Here is an 18,774-nt window from a genome sequence, read left to right as displayed (position 1 = left end):
GGGTTGGGATGGGACAGAGGAGAGGGGAGATACCTCACAGCCAGCACCCACAGCCAGACTAGACTGGCAGTTCACATTCCTGAGACATGCAGTCTGATACGGCACTGGCTCCGAAATCACGGCTTATGACAAGACACATAATATTAATGTCATCCAGAGTCTGGCTAAGAGGAGAATGGAAAGAATTCCTGAATGAATGCAGACAGCCCCTCTGCTGACGGGAAAGTCTCCAGCCCCACACATTAGGCCAGCATTGCCTGTTATCAGACTGCCTTTCCCACTGGAAGGAGGAAGCAGGAATGAAAGGCACTTTCCCTTGCCATTAAAAGTTTATGCAAGTGATTTATGGGTCAGAAAAATTAGCAAACCCATTGCTGAGTGCTCCATACAGCAGCGTGTGTTACGTGGCTGCTGACCAGAAATGCCAAGACCCATTAGGTGGAAGCAAAGGGCAGCACAATGGAAAGTTAAAGATGCTTTTTGCCGATTTAATTAATTAGCCAGGTCTTTTCTCCATCCCCTGCAGCCTTCATTAATGTAATGTTGAAGTGAAGAAATATTAACAATTCAGACAACACATTAATATTAACACAACACCTGCAAAATGCAAATGTAAGTCCATTAGGTAAACATGATCTTAAGCCATTGAGGCAGAATTAATACTCTGACATTTCCTAGCACAAGTATCCTGCAGAAATACTCTCCATCACTTATGCTCCATTCTAAGCCATGGCCCCTGGTACATGGGGGGCTCCTCATCTGTTACTAGTCCCTGAAAGGATGAGAAAAACTTACATTTCCATTAAGACATTTGCCTGTTCCATATGGAAAGTGTCTTACTAAAGCCATGTCATGAACCAGAAGGATCAAAAGGGATTTTTAAAAGGATTTTATCTCTGTGCCAGCAAGGGATGGAGATAAAACCTGAGTCTGATAGCTTGTAAATATTAACCTACACTTGGGAATGCTCCAGAACATCAGCTTTCTATTATGGTGGTTTCATCTGAGACAAGTTTTCATTAAGGGAGAAACAAACAGTTAATCACCCAGAGAACTGATAGTGCCACAGGGAGTCACAGAATGCTGGAACTAGCCTTCCTGTTCCACATTCCCCACCAGCTAATGTCCTCCCAGACATTCCTGCAGAGGAGACATTCACATCCTGTGTGTGTTACATCCTTCAGCCTTTGGATTTGCTTTTTCCCAGTTTACCTGACATTAAGGAGTTGATTACTTCCAAAGCAGGAGACAATCTGATGGATAAGGGGGAAATAAAGAATACTGGATGAACATTCCAGACTAGAAGCATACTCTGAGATAGTCAATGACTGGGAGAGCATACATCTACCAACCAGGATGTGATCCAGGGACAAACAAGAAGGAGTCTGCAGAAACTTCATGAAGAGATGAATAACAAAAGGTAATAAAAAAAAAAGTTTAAAATACCAAAAACATGGAAAGTAATCTACATAATCTGGCAGCCAAAGGCAGTGGTGGCATGAGAACTCAACATACACCCCTGATGTTCATGAAGTCAAACTCAGGCAGTGACTTGCTAACTAATGCCCTCTTCTGCTGCAAGTCTCTGGTCCAAGCAATGCAGGATAACTTCAACGTTGGATCAGGTTGGCCTTTTCCAGTTGAGTTCTTGCAATCTCCAAGTTCAAGTTTCTCACAGCCTCTCTGGGTGCCTGTTCCAGTTCTTAACCATGCTCACAAGTGTTGTTTGGGCTCATAGGAAGAGACCTCCAGGAGAAGCAATCACTCAGACTGGCCAGCCTTCAGCAAGAGTCTTGCCAGAGGAGGACTGCTCAGGAGAAACTGGCTCCAGATCAAGGGAATCAGAATGACCACTGGGACTACTGGTTCTGAGAAGATCCGTGTCAGAAAAACACATGCAACTTATCAAGTTCCCAAGGTCCCCAGCAGACAACACCCAAAGGCAGGTGCTCTCTGGCCATGGGATGCTCTGCTGGGGGTGCTGCTTTCCAGGCAGGGCTGTGGATCAGGGCTCACAGCACTGCCCAGCACTGCTCTGGTTCAGCCTCAGGTTTGCAGTTGTAGCACTGAGTGTGGGCAGGTTAAGGGGAACAGTTGTATCAATACAGAGCCAGGGATCCAGCTGGCTCTGGCTGTATTATTCTTGGTCTGAAACTATTGCAAAGCACAACACATGAACCTTCTGGTTACCAGGATTTTCAAAGACATGGAAACCCGAGGTGGAGGGGAATAAGGTACGGGGGACACCGACAGCCGATTGGGGTTAAAACAACCAATAAAAGTTGGCAGGGAGATGAAAGGGAAATGGGCAACACAGAATTTGGGGGTGATGTTTTCTAAATATGCTACTGAAATACTCTGGATAATTTCTGCTTTCAAGCAGCCTCTTGGCAGATTAAAATGTCCCAGAAGGTTTTACATCCAGCTCCTATGATCTTAAACTAAATATTAGGTGAGAGAAATATGCTTCTAAGGAAAAGTCAAACATAGCCCTGAGTAAAAAACAATGATCAGGAGAATGAACGTATTGGGTTTGTTGAATATACAACTAACATCAATTTTCTTGCCCAAAAAATAAAGCCAAAGGAATAAAATGCAGAGATGAGCAGAATGGAAAACCTGCAGGAAATTTAGGCAGTCTCCCCCCACCCTGCATATTTCCCCAGGCAGGACTCTCACCCTGTCTGGCCTCAGCTGGCAGGCTTGGAGCTTTGCCTTGAATTCCTAAGAGAGCCTTACCCCCTCTGCAGCAGGACAGGCTCAAGGCACAATGGGTCTTTTCCATCTGTAACCTCTCTCCCTTGACTTTTATGTGCATCGATTCAAAAGCTGTTTCATTTACTGATGCAGGGGCTGTGAAGAGTCTGGTTTGGTCTAAGGACAGCCTGAGGTTAAAGGCAGCAATGCAATTTCACCACCCTGTCCATTACAAGAAAATGATCAGATCTGGATTTATAGTCATGTTCCAGCGAGCCCACACATCACAGCAGGCTGAAATTAGCATCATTTACATAAGAGGATTGAGGAAAAATGGATAAACATCCCACTGGACTATGGAGCTGGACACCCCATAGAGAAAGCTGAGTGGTGTGGGAGCGGGTCCTGAACAGCACCTTGGAGGGTGTGTGTGGCTGTGGGTGACAGAGAGCTGTTTGTCTCCAGATGGAGCTACTTCCAGCCAGATAGCAGATGAGGATAGATGAGGCAGTTCAATGAGACCCTAACAGGTGAGGAGGATGAGTGGCATGGGACCTATCACTGTAAGCAAAGGAGAATCGTATCCTTCAAGTCCAGAGATGGATATGACGACTCTCCAGAGCTGGATTATTAAGAAAGGACTTTGTTTCATATCCCAGTTCCTCTACTGAGATTGTACAGAAGTGAGAACAAGCTCTCTTGATGCCAAGGTCTGCAAAACCTCATGTGCTGCTGGGCGAATTTAGCAAGTATCTCCATCCCTGATTGTCACAGTCATAACCTGGTTACTCCAGCTAGATCCTCCACTGACTTTTATGGATCCCTCAGCTGCATCTAAGAGCAGAGAAACCAGAGCTAAATCCATGATGATATCCTGAAACTGCTCCCGTGGGTCAGGGTTTTACTAGATGAAGGGAAGCTTGGTTAGAATTAAGACCCAGGTGTGATGAAGAACTCTTGCAATGTTACCTTCCAACTCCTCCAGAGTTCAGCAGCACAGATCAACCTCCTGAAAAAATCTACCATCACCAGAAAGCAGACACACAGATAGATCTGTCAGCACATTTGTGCTGCTGAAACCGACAGATCTCAGCACTGGATCATGGTAAGATTTGCAACACTGTCATCTCGCAAAGCCTTGGAAGTGCCTTTTAATCCCTGGAAAAGGAGCACTTCAGGCATCAGTTCTTGACTTTGCATTTGAATGTTGCAAAGCCAAAACAACAACCTCTCTTGGAGCACAGGGCATATCCTAAGATGCCCTGGAGCTTTCTTGTCCTACAGACATTGAGTAGTAATCTCCAAATGGCAAAACAGAAATAAAACCATATATCCTCATGCTTTGGTGAGCCTCCAATCCAAGCCTGACAGATACCTGGCTCTGGGTGTTGCATCTCTCAGACTGCTTAACCCTTGAATAAACAGGGGAAATGTACATTTAGACAAAGCCTGGCTTTATCCCTTTCCCCCTCCAAATCTAGTTTAAAGCTCTTTCAATGAGCCTTACTAACTCCTATGCAAAAATCCTTTTTCCCCTTTGAGACAGGTCACCAGCAGGCCTGGTACTGTGTAAAGCAACCTGGGATCAAAAAACCCCCAAATTCTTCAGTGACCCCAGGCCTGGAGCCAGGTATTGATCTGCTCCTTCTTCCCGTTTCTTCCCTCATCATTTCCTGTAACTGGAAGAACAGGGAGGACATTGCCTGTTCTCCTGATCCCTTAGTCAGTTATCCCAAAGCCTTGAAGTATCTTTTGAATATTCTTGGACTTCTTGTTGCAACAACATTGCTGCCTACCTGAAAAATCAACAATGGATAATATCTGAGGGCCATACCAGGGCAGGAAGTTTTCACTTTTTTAACCTGGCCCCAGGGAAGCAGCAGACTTCCCTAAGGAGTGGGTCCGATCTATGTATTGGGCCTTCAGCTCTCTAGCAAGGGTTACTCAACAACATCCAAGTAAAAGCTTTGGGAGCTTCCTCCAACTGATCAACCTGTTAAATCTGGACAGCTGAGAAGGACAGTGAAGCTCCATCAGATGCCCTTCACTGACCAGTTTCTGCAGGGGACAAACCCACTCAGAACCACTGCCTGCAGCAGCAGCATGATTGTGTCAAGAGGTGTTAAGAGAAAGGGGACACACAATAGTTAAAACAGACAATCCAAGTATCTGGAAAAGGGCAGGGATTACAAGAATCTGGTAACCCACCACAGGGAATACAACAGCTTCTGTTACTGCCCACATTACATGTGCTCACTTACAGCTGTCTGGACGTGACAGACACCAGCAGCTTCTGTGAGTGCTTGTGGGAGCATGCCCCTCCACAGCAAGAGAGGCACCAACCCCATTTCAGCCTGAGCTTGCTCCATATCACACCAAGACAGATCCCATACAGAAAGGAAACAGTTCGGGAGTGATGCATGGATGGGCTGAACGTCAAAGCATGGGAAATACAGCTTAGGGTACGTGCAATCCAGGCACATTATACCCTCTTTGAAACTCACTCTCCCATTGTTATTTAACATCCTGCAGGTTTCAGCCAGAGACTCCCGTCCACGCCCCAAACTGGCCTGGGTATAGCTTGGGAAGACGAAAAGGAGCTTGAAATGAACTGTGGAAAGATTTAAGTGCTCTAACTGCTGCTTTCCAATACAATTTTCCACTTGGGGCAGGGGAAGGGAAGGAGGAAAGCCTGACAGTAGTTGAGAGCCAGTCACAATTGTGACAGGTTCTTCTTTTCCATTTCCAACCAGCTCACAGGCAGAAGGAGCACTTTAACTTCCATTAATTATCACAGCCTTGTTCCAGCCCAGGGTTTCAGCGCAGCAGTGGCAAACTCTTAGGACCTGTTAGGAGCAGGTCCTGCCTCAAATTGTGCTACACTGCTCGGTGCAGTAAAACTCTGTAATTCATGGAACCAAGAGCTACTGCAACTCTTTCTAGAGTACCTCAGTTTGAAGCTAAGGGAATCTCCTGTAGGCAGCACCAGTTCTGTCAGAGAAGAGGATCACACTAACAACTTCTTGCACTCCAGACTCTGAGAACAGGTTAACAGCCACTTAACAGATGGATCTCTTGCACACCCAAGCTGTACACACAGAAAAAAAGGAGATTAACAGAGGAGAACATCACTTCTGTCTCCTCCCTGGCTACCAGAGACTCCTGTTGTAACTCTACCACCACGTGAAGTTTATTGCATTTATCAGTCCTGATCACTGGATGTGCAGCTTCAAAGTGTGCACGTGGTGTTCAGGGAGATGCAGACAGCTCAAACACACAGCCCTCACACAACTGAGGCAAAATTATTATGAAATATTGCTATGTGGTTTCTCCCACTTTTTGGCTTCATTACAAACTATCAATGAACATTATTAAAAAATAGCTGTAATTGAGATGTGTCTGTGCAGAGACTAAGATGCCCTAGCTCAGCATTTCAGCCCATGCTGCCCCATGTCCCTTCCTGCTCCTCTGCCAACACGGCTGATCCACCCTCAGCTGGTCTCCCCTGCTGAGACCCAGACCCAGTCCCTGCTTCCACCCACTCCCAGCATCCAGCTGCAGGTACCATGCCTTCATGCTCACTGATGACAATATGTGTCATTCTCCCTTCCCCACTTGATAACAGACCTTTCCAGAGCTGCCCCCTCTGACACTCATGATTTGCAAACCACTCACAGGTATTTCTGGCATTAAGTAATGAAAGGAGGGAGATGCTACTGCTGCTGCTGCTGGATGCAGCCAGACCTGCTTCCCAGGGACCCCACAGTCACCCCAGCAGATGCTGGTGAGCTGTCTTGGGATTCAGGTGCTTTGTGGCTCTGAGTGGAAAACAAGCCCAGCCACAAGCATTGTTTCCCTGCCTGCACCACCTGGAACAGCTGATGGCTCCAGTTCCGGCAAATTTACCAGCCTGGAGCAGGTGAGGAGCAAGGCAGTGTGCCTGTGTCTGCACGGACAGATCCAAAAGGAGGAAGGGAGACTGACTGTGAATTCAAATTTAGAGTGATTGGGACATACTGTGTGGGGATGCTGAGGTTCATGAAGCAGCTCCACATTCAGCTCTGAGTCACACAGGAACCAGCGTGGGGAGCAATTACTGGTGTACAAATGCTCTTGAGCTGCAACAAAAGAATGGCAAGGAGTTTCTCATCAAAACCCCTTGAAATCTTTATCTTGCCCACTTAGGCTTGGGAGGATACTTCCTTCTTAGACAAATGAAGCCTCAGCAGAGCATCTGGGATGCTGGAGAGGAAGTGTCCAGTGACGTGAATCAAGGGTGAGCAGCAGCCACTGCAGCACAGCAGCAATGACAGCCCTGACAATATCACCCCATTCCCATGCCAGCACTTGTAACTGCAGGAACTACACTCCATTAGGAACAAGCTGTTCCCCTAATTCAGTCCTCCTGCCTCCTCTGTTAAAAGATTTTCCTGAAACTGTGTAGGGCTTTGACTAGCCAAATGCACTTTGACATCTGACTTCAGCCCTCTAGCTGCCAGTGCATCACCCCCTGCAAGCCCAGCCTGGGCTACTGAGAGCCATAAGGCAAGGGGAAATCCCTGAACCACAGCCTGCTCCCAAATCAGGTCTGCAGCACTAACGAGCTCCCCACACTTCAATCTTCCTCCCTGCATCCTCACACACAGATGAGTTTTTTATTCTAGAAACCCCATACACTACTCTAGGACTGAAAGGGAATTACATTACAGCAAGCACACGCCCAGCTGCTCATTTTGTATGTGCTGACAGTCTCGTTTCAACTCTACTTTCTATGTTTAAGGTGTTAATGGGAACCTTGATGCATTTCAGAGGGAATGTGCACAGATAGAAGACAGATGCACGAGTCTAAAACCTGGCTCCCAGATTTCATATCAAGTGCTGGATTTGTTTATATCCATATGATACAATCTCCATAAAAGCAATCAACCACCACCAAAAGGAGATGTTTCAATATCTGCACAGCCTTCTCACACTAGGCATTAGGTTTGCTTTTATGATGCAGAATAATATAATGGATTTCTTCCACAAGTTCCCAAATGTTGTTATTAAGTGTTGCTTCTCTAATAAAATATGCTGCAACATACAGCAGTACATGATGTGGCATTTACACAAGTCTTTTCTCCATATAGGACTTGCTGGCTTTTAAACAAATCTGTCTCTTCTATACACTACAGAAGCACAAGATGAGTAATTACGTTCTCTGCTTAATAATGTTTTTGCAGTGGCCAATTTAACAGCTAATCTCCACAACCCTCTGAGATAGTCCCCCAGCAGCTACATTTGCATGTTGTAATCAAGTCTTGCTATTAAATCATACTTTGCAACAATAGCTGAGCTGTCAACGACAAAGCAGTGGCTCTCGGCTCTTGCACTGGCACCATGCAGGCGAAAGCCCTGGACAAACATGCACAAAACCTCACTGCTCTGCCAGCTAGGAGGGCATCCCTTTGCACTTTTGGGAGCTTGGAAATGGCTACACCCATGACGGATCTCAGGACAAGCATCCCTTGTCTCGTTCTGCTCTCTGATCAGTCAGCTTGCAAGCTGTTTTCTCCAAGCCTGCCTGCTGCTCTCTGCAGTGATGCAAAGCAAACTGGTTTGGTTGTGGTGCTCTGCTGTACTTCTCTGACTGCTTTTTATGGTGTCCTTAAAAGCTGAGCACACTGGGTGTAACAGAGAGACCCCTCTGTGGCAAAGGTCCTGCCTTGGCTGCGTGGGCAGAACAGCTTGTGGAGCCATGCTGTGATCAGAGCACTGCATCCCTCAGGGTTAACCACGCTCCTTGAAAATGCCCTGCCCGATTTCCCAGTTTCTTTGCTGTCCTTGTTGATCACAGTGCAGCAAGAAGATATGGCTGAGAGAGAGGGCAGACCAGCACCAGCTCAGTTAAGTGTCCCTATTAGTGTCATCACAGTTTGGCTGTGGAGCCATGAATAGCTGGTGTGACATACAGCATTAAACAGAGATTTGATCTTCCTCCACTGGCTTCGACCAGGGACTGATCCTCTGCTCTGCACTTCCCATTTGCCCTCCCAAAACCTCATCCTCAAAGAGACCCACATAAACTCTGGCTTAGCTCAGCATCATATTCCTGCTCCTCTACATTCACTGAAGCAACATGTCCCTTCTCCTCTGCTTTCCCACAACCTCAGTTTTCTCTCAGTGATTGTAAATATCTGAGTGACCTGAGTGCATCTGTCAAAGAACAGCACCAAGAGGCAATTCCTATGAATTCCCTGCAGCAAACATCACTGCACTGGTCCAGTCTGTTACTGGTGCCAAAAACTCTTGCTCTGAACCAGATTCTGACTCTCTTCAAAATGCTGCAAATGTGCAATAAATAGCAGAGCCCTTTTGAATCCTGCCTTTTGCAGTAGCCTTACCAGAGGCAGAGTTTCAACACAGCAACGTGGATCAGCCCTACCCAGCCACATCGATTATGTCTTTCTGTCCTAATGATTGTTCTACACATTAGCACAACATTTATTTCTACCTTGCTGTGTACTTCCCATTTATCCAGAAATCTGACAAGGTCTCCTTCCTTTTAACATGGAAACACAGGGAAAGGAGAATTTCTTGCTGGAATTGGCTCACTCTGTGAAAGTAGACAGATCAATCTACATCCAATCTGTCTCACTAATTGTTGGAGGCTGGAACTGACCTGGGGCTGGCCTGGCTGGGAGTGAGTATGTGAGCACGGGCAGCCTGCTCCCAGCTTCTCCTGCTTTATGCTGCAAACAAGTCACACCAGACTTCTTTGTGCATGGTGGACCCCGTCTGCTCCCCTGTCACCCGGACACTTGTGCCCAGCCACACGTCACCAGGGTGTGCCTGTCTGTCAGCAAGATTGCAAATGAGCACTGAGCTTAAACAAAGCAAGAAAAACTCATTAATGATAAGATGTATTCTCCCCACCTCACTTTAGGTCTTATTTTACCACAAAGTCCTTCTCAGAAGTACTTCCAGAGGGGCTAAGCCAGTGTGATCTTTCTTGAAAGCCAGGACAACTGCGCGTGTAGCTGATCACTAAATCGATTATGTTGAGATGAGCATCAACTCTTCTACTACATCAGATTGTTTAACCTGGACTATCTCAGCAAAATGAGATTATGCCAGAGATGCAAAATGTACAAGAGCTCTGCCAGAGCTGGTTTTCACCACGGGGGTGGTGTGATGAGCAGTCAAGATGTCGGTCTCTGCTCAGCTCAGTGGAGATAGAAAGAAATATCTACAGGCAGCCCAGAGGCAGGCAAGAGCTCTGCTGTAGAAGGCAGGAGTGAGCAGTGATCCGATCAGTGAGAGATGGTCAGGAACAGTTAATCACTGCTGTGTTCAAGTGTCAAAGTTACTGGAGGAGCTGGAGGGCAGAGAGCAAGGAAAGGAGGAGGGGAAGTGGGGGATTCCGTGTTGCTCAGCTCACCAGGCCAATACCCAGAGTAGTGTGGCCCTGCAGAAGCAGCAAAGCCAGATAAGACCTGAGCCAAGCTAAAACCCAGGCTGGGTTCTGCACCTGCCTGTACCAGCCAAACGCCATGTGCAGGTAATCATGCCCACAGCAGCAGGGCTTTGCAGTAACTGAGAGTTGAGTGGCAATGCTAAAAGTTCACTCTTCTCTATTCCCTTCTGTTTGATGATGGCAAAGTGCTTTACAAATGCTAATAAAACAGTCCCTGCGGATTCTTGTTCTTTTTTGCTCTATGGGTGATGGTGGAGCAGAAACAGATTACGTGACTTGCCAGAGACCATGCAAGGAACAGCCTCTGAGTTGGGAGCTGACCATGGAGCTCCTACCCCAAGTGTGGTGAGCTGGCGAGAGGTCCAGTGGGATCATCAGAGAACAGGACACTCCCAGAGGCAGAAAAAGCTTGCAGAACATCTTGACCAATAATGAGGCTGCTCATTTAAGAGTGCTGCATTTCAGATGAGACAGGTGAAGGACACAAAATTTAAGATGTTCAAAGCTGATCTGAGGAATTTCGAACCATCTTCCATTAAAATTAATGGAAACATTAATGCAAAGTACACTCAGATCCTCAAGCAGGTTCTTTTCAAGCAAGATCTTTCCATTAACTTGAAAGGAAGTTGTGCCCAAATCCTCTTACATCGCTGGGAATGTCTGAGACAGGCGAAGTCAGGTTACAGATCCATTAGGCTCCAGATTGACTAATGCATGGCCAATTGAAAGAGGTGAAAGTGCTAAGCTGTAAAAGGAAGTCCACTCGGGGTGACCTTGATTGGGGAGCTGAGAACACAAAACATGTGTGTGACTTGGAGTTCCTTTTTTTGATGGAGAAGTAGGGAGGTGTGGAGGGAGTGGAGTCCATTGCCAGGCTGATTTAGCTGCTCTGAACTGTGGAAAAAAACCACTGAAAAAGCAGCAGCTGGAAAAGTAGAACTGTGACCTTAGTTGCTCAGGAGAGGGTAAGAAGAGATAGTTCCACTCTCACCCCCAAATTTGTGAGGACATAATTTCAGTAAGGTCCATGGAATGCCCAACTCAGCAGAGTACATGGAGAGAGGAGAGTTGTGTCAGTGCAAAGCTGGTCTTTTACATTAACACAGCAATGTGTCAGGAATTTAAGACTAGGAAGATTATTTCACCAACTGATGCCCTGTACCTGGAGGCCTTCAAGTAGCTATTACTCTGTTAAAAAAGACTTCTAGGGTCTAAAACACATTCCAGAAGTGCATTTGTCCTTGAAAGAGAATTCCCTGTTCTTCTCTTGGCACAATTTCCCAGTTAATCTCTCTTGCCTTTCAAATGCATGTTTCATTTCTAATCTGAACACTTCAGCTTTCAGCCATCAGCTCTTTATGAGAGAGCAATCCCAGCTGGCTGACAATCCACCCGGTTACTCCAGCTCACACTGCCAGTGCCCTGGGGAACCAAGGTACTTAGTGCTGCACAGACCTTAGAGGTCCTGCCCATGGCAAACTGAAACCCTCGCTCCCTCTGGGCAGACAGTTCGGATCCAACAGCAGGATGTCGAGCAGGAATGGCAGGTTTATCCCCAGGCAGAGCATCCCTCATCACAGCCAGCTCCAAGTACTCAGGATTCCCTTCATCACCTTTGGTCTTACCCCACTGTCTGTCCCTGCAAGCAACTCTCCACCCTTAGTTTGTACCCAAAGCACCTCCTGACAAAGCAAAAGAAGGTGGCACATCCTCCCACCCACTGTCCCAGCACTCCTTGCTTGTATCATCCCAGGGTGGCCAGCAAAACCTGCTACTGGCAGAGAAGTCACTCTGCACTATGCCTATACATTCAAGGACACAGAGACTAAGCCAAAACAAGGACTCCTTTTCCCTATTTGTTAAGAAAAAGGTATGCCTAGAAATCCTGCTGGGAGAGGGATAGCTAGGGGGTCTGGTGATTTTTCTAGCCAGATCCCAGCCCAGGAGAGGGCCTTCCTTGACACAAAATCAATTCAGCAGCTTGGGTTCATGATGAAATTGAGAGGTGCTTCTTGTGGAGGGACAATTATTCATTCCTTCTCACGTCAGATCTGTCCTCTCCCATGGTTGTAAGGGCTAATCACAGACTCATCTAATTGAGGGCTGCTAAGAACCCACATCCACAGGTTAGCAATTCCAGTCCAGATATAGCTCACTGCCTTGGGCATTAGTCAGACACACACAGGCCAGGGAAATGGTGCTGAAATGCTGCTGAGGGCTTTCAAACATATTGTTAAACAAATGGATATGTAAACAGATCTCTGGGATGACACATGGAGACAGCATCTCTGACTCAATTATAACTGCAGCTAATTTTCTCACCTACCTGACTGCCACCAAATACCCAGACACCTAACACTGACAACAGGGAGGTTTTACAGCTCCTTCCCAAGCAAACACTGAAGCAAGTAAGATGACAAATCCCTTTGATTCAGTCTAGGGAGAGAAGAGAGGTCCCGCACTTACTGGGATTTAAGACCCCAGTCCTTCCTGCCTCTTGTGGGTGGCAGCACACACTGACTACTCTGGAACCCTGCTGAAGATTTAAAGAGAGCTACTGGTCACTGTGGGATACTGTGTAAGTCACTAAAGAAAGCTTCAAACATTTGCTTGGAAGGGTAAAGGTAATGTTCAAACCCCATCTGCCTGCTCAAGGAGAAGGGGGGTTTCCCTTGGTCACCTTTTCCATTTGCATCTCCCTCATTGCACTGACACTCCAAGGATGTGGCAGTTACTATTTCTACAGCTCTGATGGACTGGAAACCTATTACTAAGCAGCAGGGTGGCAGGAGGAGTCAGGTCTGTGTCAAGAAAAGCAGCTACATAATAACTGGGCAGAGCCTTTTGCAAGAGTCCTTTTTCCCCACCTAGGAATGGCTAGAGGGGCCCCTCTGGAAGGAAAGAACAACTCTCTGCTCCTCAGAGTTTCAAGTGACAAAGGCCACTTTGCAGCTTATGTCCCGACAGCCTTTGGAGGTGCAAGACAGAAAACCGAGCTCATGCCTTAGGCAGGAAGATTACGCATCTTTTGAAGTTTTAAAGGTCAGACTCCAGACTTATTCTCCTGGACAATTTACCCTTCACTGAACCAATGCCAAAACCAGGAGGACTGGTTTATCTCCATGTACAGTGACAGAATAATTCACCAGCCTTGCCTGGCCAACTCCAACGCTTACCTTTTGGCAGGTGAAGGGTGCACTTGGCAGGTGAAGGGAGTACTTGGGTAAAATTTAGTGTCAACAGTGAAACAAAAAACAAGACATGGTAACAAAAGAAAAATTCCAATGTGTTATCTTCTCTCTTTTTTTTTCCCCTGGTAATTGCATTAATTTTATTTTGTTCTGAAATCTAAACAAAGCATTTCATAAGTTTCAGGTGAATAACTGCTGCAAGAAAGCATCTGTCCAAGCCTGTGGTGTCAAGGGACATGTACGTGGATTTCCCCCATGAAATTCCAGTCTACCAGACAAGAAAAACAGGAGAAGATGTCACTTTCAGAGACTTCCCTGGCCTTGCAGGTTGGAGTGGGACAGAGCATGATCATTACCTGGAAAATCAGATGCCATTGGGGAGCTCCTTTACACCAACACAAGCAGTGCTGCTCCGCTGGGATGTGTGGCATGAAACAACCATGTAATGAGGCAGGTCAGGCACCCAGGGACTGTGTGAGCTGTGCAGCAGCTCCTTGTGCAAACAACCCACTCTGCAAGCCTCAATTTCTCAAAAGGAACAAAACACCTTACGGTAAACCTGCCAGCTCACTGCAGAACAACCAGGTCCATGCTAAAGTCCAACACATGAGCTGTACACCTGGGAAGTATCTCTGAAAACAAATCAGCAGCTGTGTCAGCTGCTTTACATATTTTCTTCCTAACACTGCCAGTCAACAGCTCTTCTAGCAAAAAAGAAGAAACTCCAAACAATTCTGCTTTGCTCTTTTTCAGAAAAACAAACCCTCCCAAACCTCCACCCAAACTCTGTTTACACCAAACCTGCTGCAGTCCTGAATGGGAGCAATAAATGGAGTGAGTTAATGTGTTAGCGACAAATAACCCATTCAAACAATTCCAGCATAATTATAGGTTGGCTCTCCTGATGTAACATTGGGTACATCACTGCAGATATTACATTCACCTTATGAAAAGATTGCACAGAGGAGCTCTGTTGGTAACCCAAACAGCATTATGTATCATGAGTCTGTCAGCATCAGGAGTGCATGCACCCTGGCATTTGAAGTCCTGGTGTTTTAAGTGATAATCCAATGTACCAGACATCATTGATCTCTATATAAAAGGGGGCACCACTTTTCCTTTCAACTGGAGCTATTTTTCACTTCTCATTCTGAAGAGTTGTGTGCTGCTGCCCGCAAGTGGCTACACTGCACAGCAGCTCGATCTGCAGCACTCTGCGTCCCCAGAGAGAAAAAGTGATCAATACTCCAACGCTGCTTTTGTAAGAGGTCTCTAAGTGCTTCCACGCGAGATGCTGCTCCTCTGGGTTTCAAAATTACTCTGAAGAAAACATGAAAGCCCCTACTGCAAATTCATAATCCCGACACAAACTGCAGCTGCAGCACGGAATTCAAATTAAATTCATTGGTGAGCTGCAAGCTGGTCTGTTGGCAAAGGTGGAATCTGGGATGTGGGGAAGGGGCCTCAAAAACAGACCAAAACCTGGACGCTGAGGGAGCAGGAAAACCATATTAGAGAAGTACCAAATGGGGACAAGGAAGTGTCATGCTTGACAGGGATTCACACCTCCCAAGTGGGTCTGGGATGGCAGAGACCCTGAGCAAGGGACATCTGAGAAAGGTGGCAGTAATCAGAGAGTCTTGGGAGGGAAGACAAAGGCATTTGAAGGGTCAGACTTGCTGTGGTAGGTGAGCAGAGCCTAGGAGGTCTCCAGAGAAGTGTCTGGATAGTGATGGTGAGTGCAGAGAACAGACTACATTTTCTATTTTTTGGGTACAGCCAAAAGACGTTGGACTTCTCGCAATTAATTTCTTCCAGGGGGATCTTGAATTGGCTTTGGCTCTTCTTGCACACAGGATGGAAGAAGTCTTTCATGCTGATCTGTAACCTTTATGGACCTCATCCCTCCTGGCAGCCCACAGGACCAGTCACGCTTCAGGCTGGCTTCAGAGTGGGCACTTCCTCAGCACAGCCCGTATCACATTCCTGGGACGGGGACTGGTGAGTGCATGTTGTAAGACAGGATTCATGAGCCATGGTGGATGTGAATGAACTTGATGTTCTTTTACTGCCTGGCTGGGTTTTGCAATTCGATCCTGTGCAGGATCAGAGAAATCCAGCCTGTGTCAAGAGGCAGTGACAGAAAGCCAGTCCCCCTGTCAACACCCGATGCATGCCGTGTCAAGACCTGACAGGACGTCTGGCAGGGCTGTCCCCTCCTGGATGTCACTGCTCTAGGGCCATCTGAAGGTTGACAGTATGCTCCTGTTCCAAGTGTCACCCATCACTGTCCGTCCTGCGTCACAGCACAATGCTGTCCCCTCACAGGACATCATCTCACAGAGCTCTGAGCACCAGCCTGGGGCTCTGTCCATTACACTCACTGATCTCCATTAGTGAGAACTTAAGCAACACGGCTTAAAAATGAGAAAGCAGACTGCTTGCTTCTGTCAAGTCAAGCCACTTCCTCTGGGGCCAAGAAGGACTGACAGGCTGGGAAGGACTGGCAGCCCCAGGGATGAAAATGCCTAGGTCTGAGCAGGAGGAAGAGGAGAAGTGATGTCCCCTGGTCTCACCCTTGTGACCGCAGAGGCAGTGACAGCCCCGCTCCTCCATAGAGCCACTGGGACTATCAAGTGCCATTGGATACCTATCTATTATAGCAGGGCTTGGAAGGGCAGGGTGAGCAGCTGGCTGCTCAGCACCTCTTTTGCTCTCAGTCCAAGATTTCCAAGACTTCCAAGGTTCCACTGAGTTCAGTCCACCCAAAGGGCCCGGCACCCAGGGTGCAAGAGTGAAGCGGTTAAGTGCTGTGCCCATGAATGTTCCTGCAAGCAGGCAGGTAACAGAAAACTGACAGGAGCAGCAACATTTCCTTGGAAGGGTTTTATCATTTTAAAGGGAACAAATTCCAATTGATTGCCCTTGTAAGAGCCTGCATGGTACTTGCACTTCTAGCCTAAGCAATAGAAATTTTAATTGCTCTGGTAATTACACTTTCAGCAATGCTGCAGTCCTTTGTTCTCCAAGTGGGAGACCAATATCCGCTGTTCTCCGGTGGCCCCGTCTGGCTGCAGCTTGGAACAGCATTTGCCACTTGGAGGGGAAGGGACATTCCTTCAGTGATCACGGTGACACCGAGGCTTGACATGCACAGCCTGGCTCACGCAGATCTCTGGGGCACTGGGCACACTCCCCAGGTCAGAATGGGTTCCTGCCAGCCACAACCATCTCCTGCTCACAGCTTCCTCCTGTTAAAGCTGCTGCTCAAGAGCTTCACACACCTGCACTCCTGCTATAAGTCTTTCCCTGGAGTAGGCCTCAGGTCTGACGCTTTGCTGAGGGCACTGAGCTCTGGGGTGCACATTTCCAGTCTTTCCCATTCATGATCTTGCAGTGTTGTCACCAGTATTACTTCTCTGGGCTACAAATGGTTCCAAAATACAGTGTAGACACCAAGGTTATGTTGCTTTAGCTTCTGGCTGCATCTTTAGGAGGCAGAAGAGCTGTTACCCCCTGAGTCCTCATGGGTACTGTCAAAGCCTGACTACACTTGGAAGAACACAAGCCCTACAAGTTACCCTGGAAAATTACTATAAGGAGAAACTATTGTGACATGTGCCTCATTGCTGTATGGATTAACTGTATCAGATTAACCCTACGACAGGCCTAGTGCTTGAGAAGAACAGCTTCTGCTTGGCTGAGCAGGAGCCACATCTGGTGCTTCCCAACACTATCCAAATTTAAAGTTCTTGTTGCCAACAAAGCTGCAGCACATGGGAGCTCCTACAAAATCACCCAGGGTACAACCAGAACCAAGCACACGTTCGGCTCAAGGGCATTTTACCTGCAAGAATGCGTCAGCCGTAGCACAGACCTTCACGCTTCAGTTCACCAGCCAAGGACTGTCAGAAGTGCTGGGTGGCACACACAGCATTTAGGGGGATGAGCATGTGTGCAAACTTAGCGAGGCTCCCCCTGGGAAATGGGATTGGTCAAGCAAGCTATAAAATACAAAGTAGGGGGGCCTGCATGGAGGTGTAGTTGCTGTTTGGGTCTGCCAGGCACACGCAAAGTCTGGGTTTACTTGCAATTACACTCATTCTGCCCATGCTGTATTTTTCCAAGCTGTGATCCCAGCTGGCATGGCCCAGGGTGGCTCAGCTCCCATGCTTGCCAGGAACACAGGACACAGCCATACATCTCTCCATCAACAGCTGCTGACATGACACAGCTACTTTGTCACACACTGGGCCTCTCACAGCTAAAAGCAAGGTTTCCAAGCAGAATTGCTACTGGCCTTAGCACTTAAACAAAATAGCTCCGCTCGTGTCCTTGGAGTTTCCTCAAACAATGGCAGAAAACACCCACTGGAGCCTAGGGAGAGGAGGGTCTGTGGCAGAAAAACCACAGCTGCTGATTTTTGAGATATACACCACACAATTAGAAACACTGGTCTGTAAACATCCTTAACAAAGCCCAGCAGGTCTGGGGGGTTTCTTTTCCTCGCTGTCCATTGTGTGCCACTGCCTTTAAAACCCTCAAAAACAAATGCTCTTTCCTTGTTGATTTTATGCTTTGGCACTGAAATGCACGTTGCCCTGTGAACTTGGTGGTGCTGGAGGTACCAACTCTGCTCATACAAGGCTCTGGGCCTGGGATACTTGGGATGGGACCACGTACCACATGCTAATCACCCACCCACAGGCAGGAAGGAGTCTGCCACAAATGATCTCCCTTCTTATTTAAATATTAAGATTTCTCAGCTAAGACAGTGGTCTGTGCATTTGCAGACATCCCTCTTCCTTTCTGGGACTGCTCTTGTTGGTGTTTCTGAGCAGATCTAATTACAGACTGTTCTGTTCATTGACAATTTCATATACTCTCCTTTTTTAGGTTAACTTGAATAACTGGCAAGAAGCAGAACTACAAGGGTGGAGTAACAGGCCATGGATTTATGACATGCTGGTATTCAGGGCGAACACAGAAATCTCCTGAACTCTGCTGCTGCTGTCAATTTGATAATGAGAATGTGATTTGAAATAAAAACATCTTGGGTGCCAGTTCACTACAGCAGCTAGTAAAAATAGGCAGAATACCTAGAAATAGAGGACTCTGTGCTCCAAACACATCCAAAGCTTGAATATCATATAGTATCTTACAAAAACAGAGCACGTGGCTGCACTGGGGCTATGGTACCATAAAGGCCACTCAGTGAACCCATGCATGAGCTTTAGCAGAGCGAATGGGGTGCTGTGTGGGTCTAGCTAAGCTCAGGTGAGGGCTCTCATTTCAAGTGCTCTGCAGCTGTTGGATGCTTTCCCGCAGGCCATGCTCCCAGAGTCACCCCAGCACCAACAGTCCAGGGTGTGAGTTGCAAACACCCCTGCGCAAAGCCTGGGTGAGCTCTGTCAGAGCCTGAGGTACCCA

General features: G+C 47.2%; 1 protein-coding gene across 3 annotated transcripts in view; it reads right to left on the bottom strand.

Moving 5' to 3' along the window:
* DIS3L2 (DIS3 like 3'-5' exoribonuclease 2) overlaps nt 1-18,774 on the bottom strand; it is a 184,646-nt gene that overhangs the window by 18,342 nt on the left and 147,530 nt on the right. The gene's annotated exons all lie outside the window — the stretch shown is intronic.

Source organism: Corvus kubaryi, unplaced genomic scaffold (assembly GCF_017639235.1).
Source record: "Corvus kubaryi isolate FWS band 111438036 unplaced genomic scaffold, C.kubaryi_AGA036_p1.0 37397, whole genome shotgun sequence".
Lineage (NCBI taxonomy): Eukaryota > Metazoa > Chordata > Aves > Passeriformes > Corvidae > Corvus > Corvus kubaryi.
This window is presented reverse-complemented; position numbering and strand designations above follow the sequence as displayed.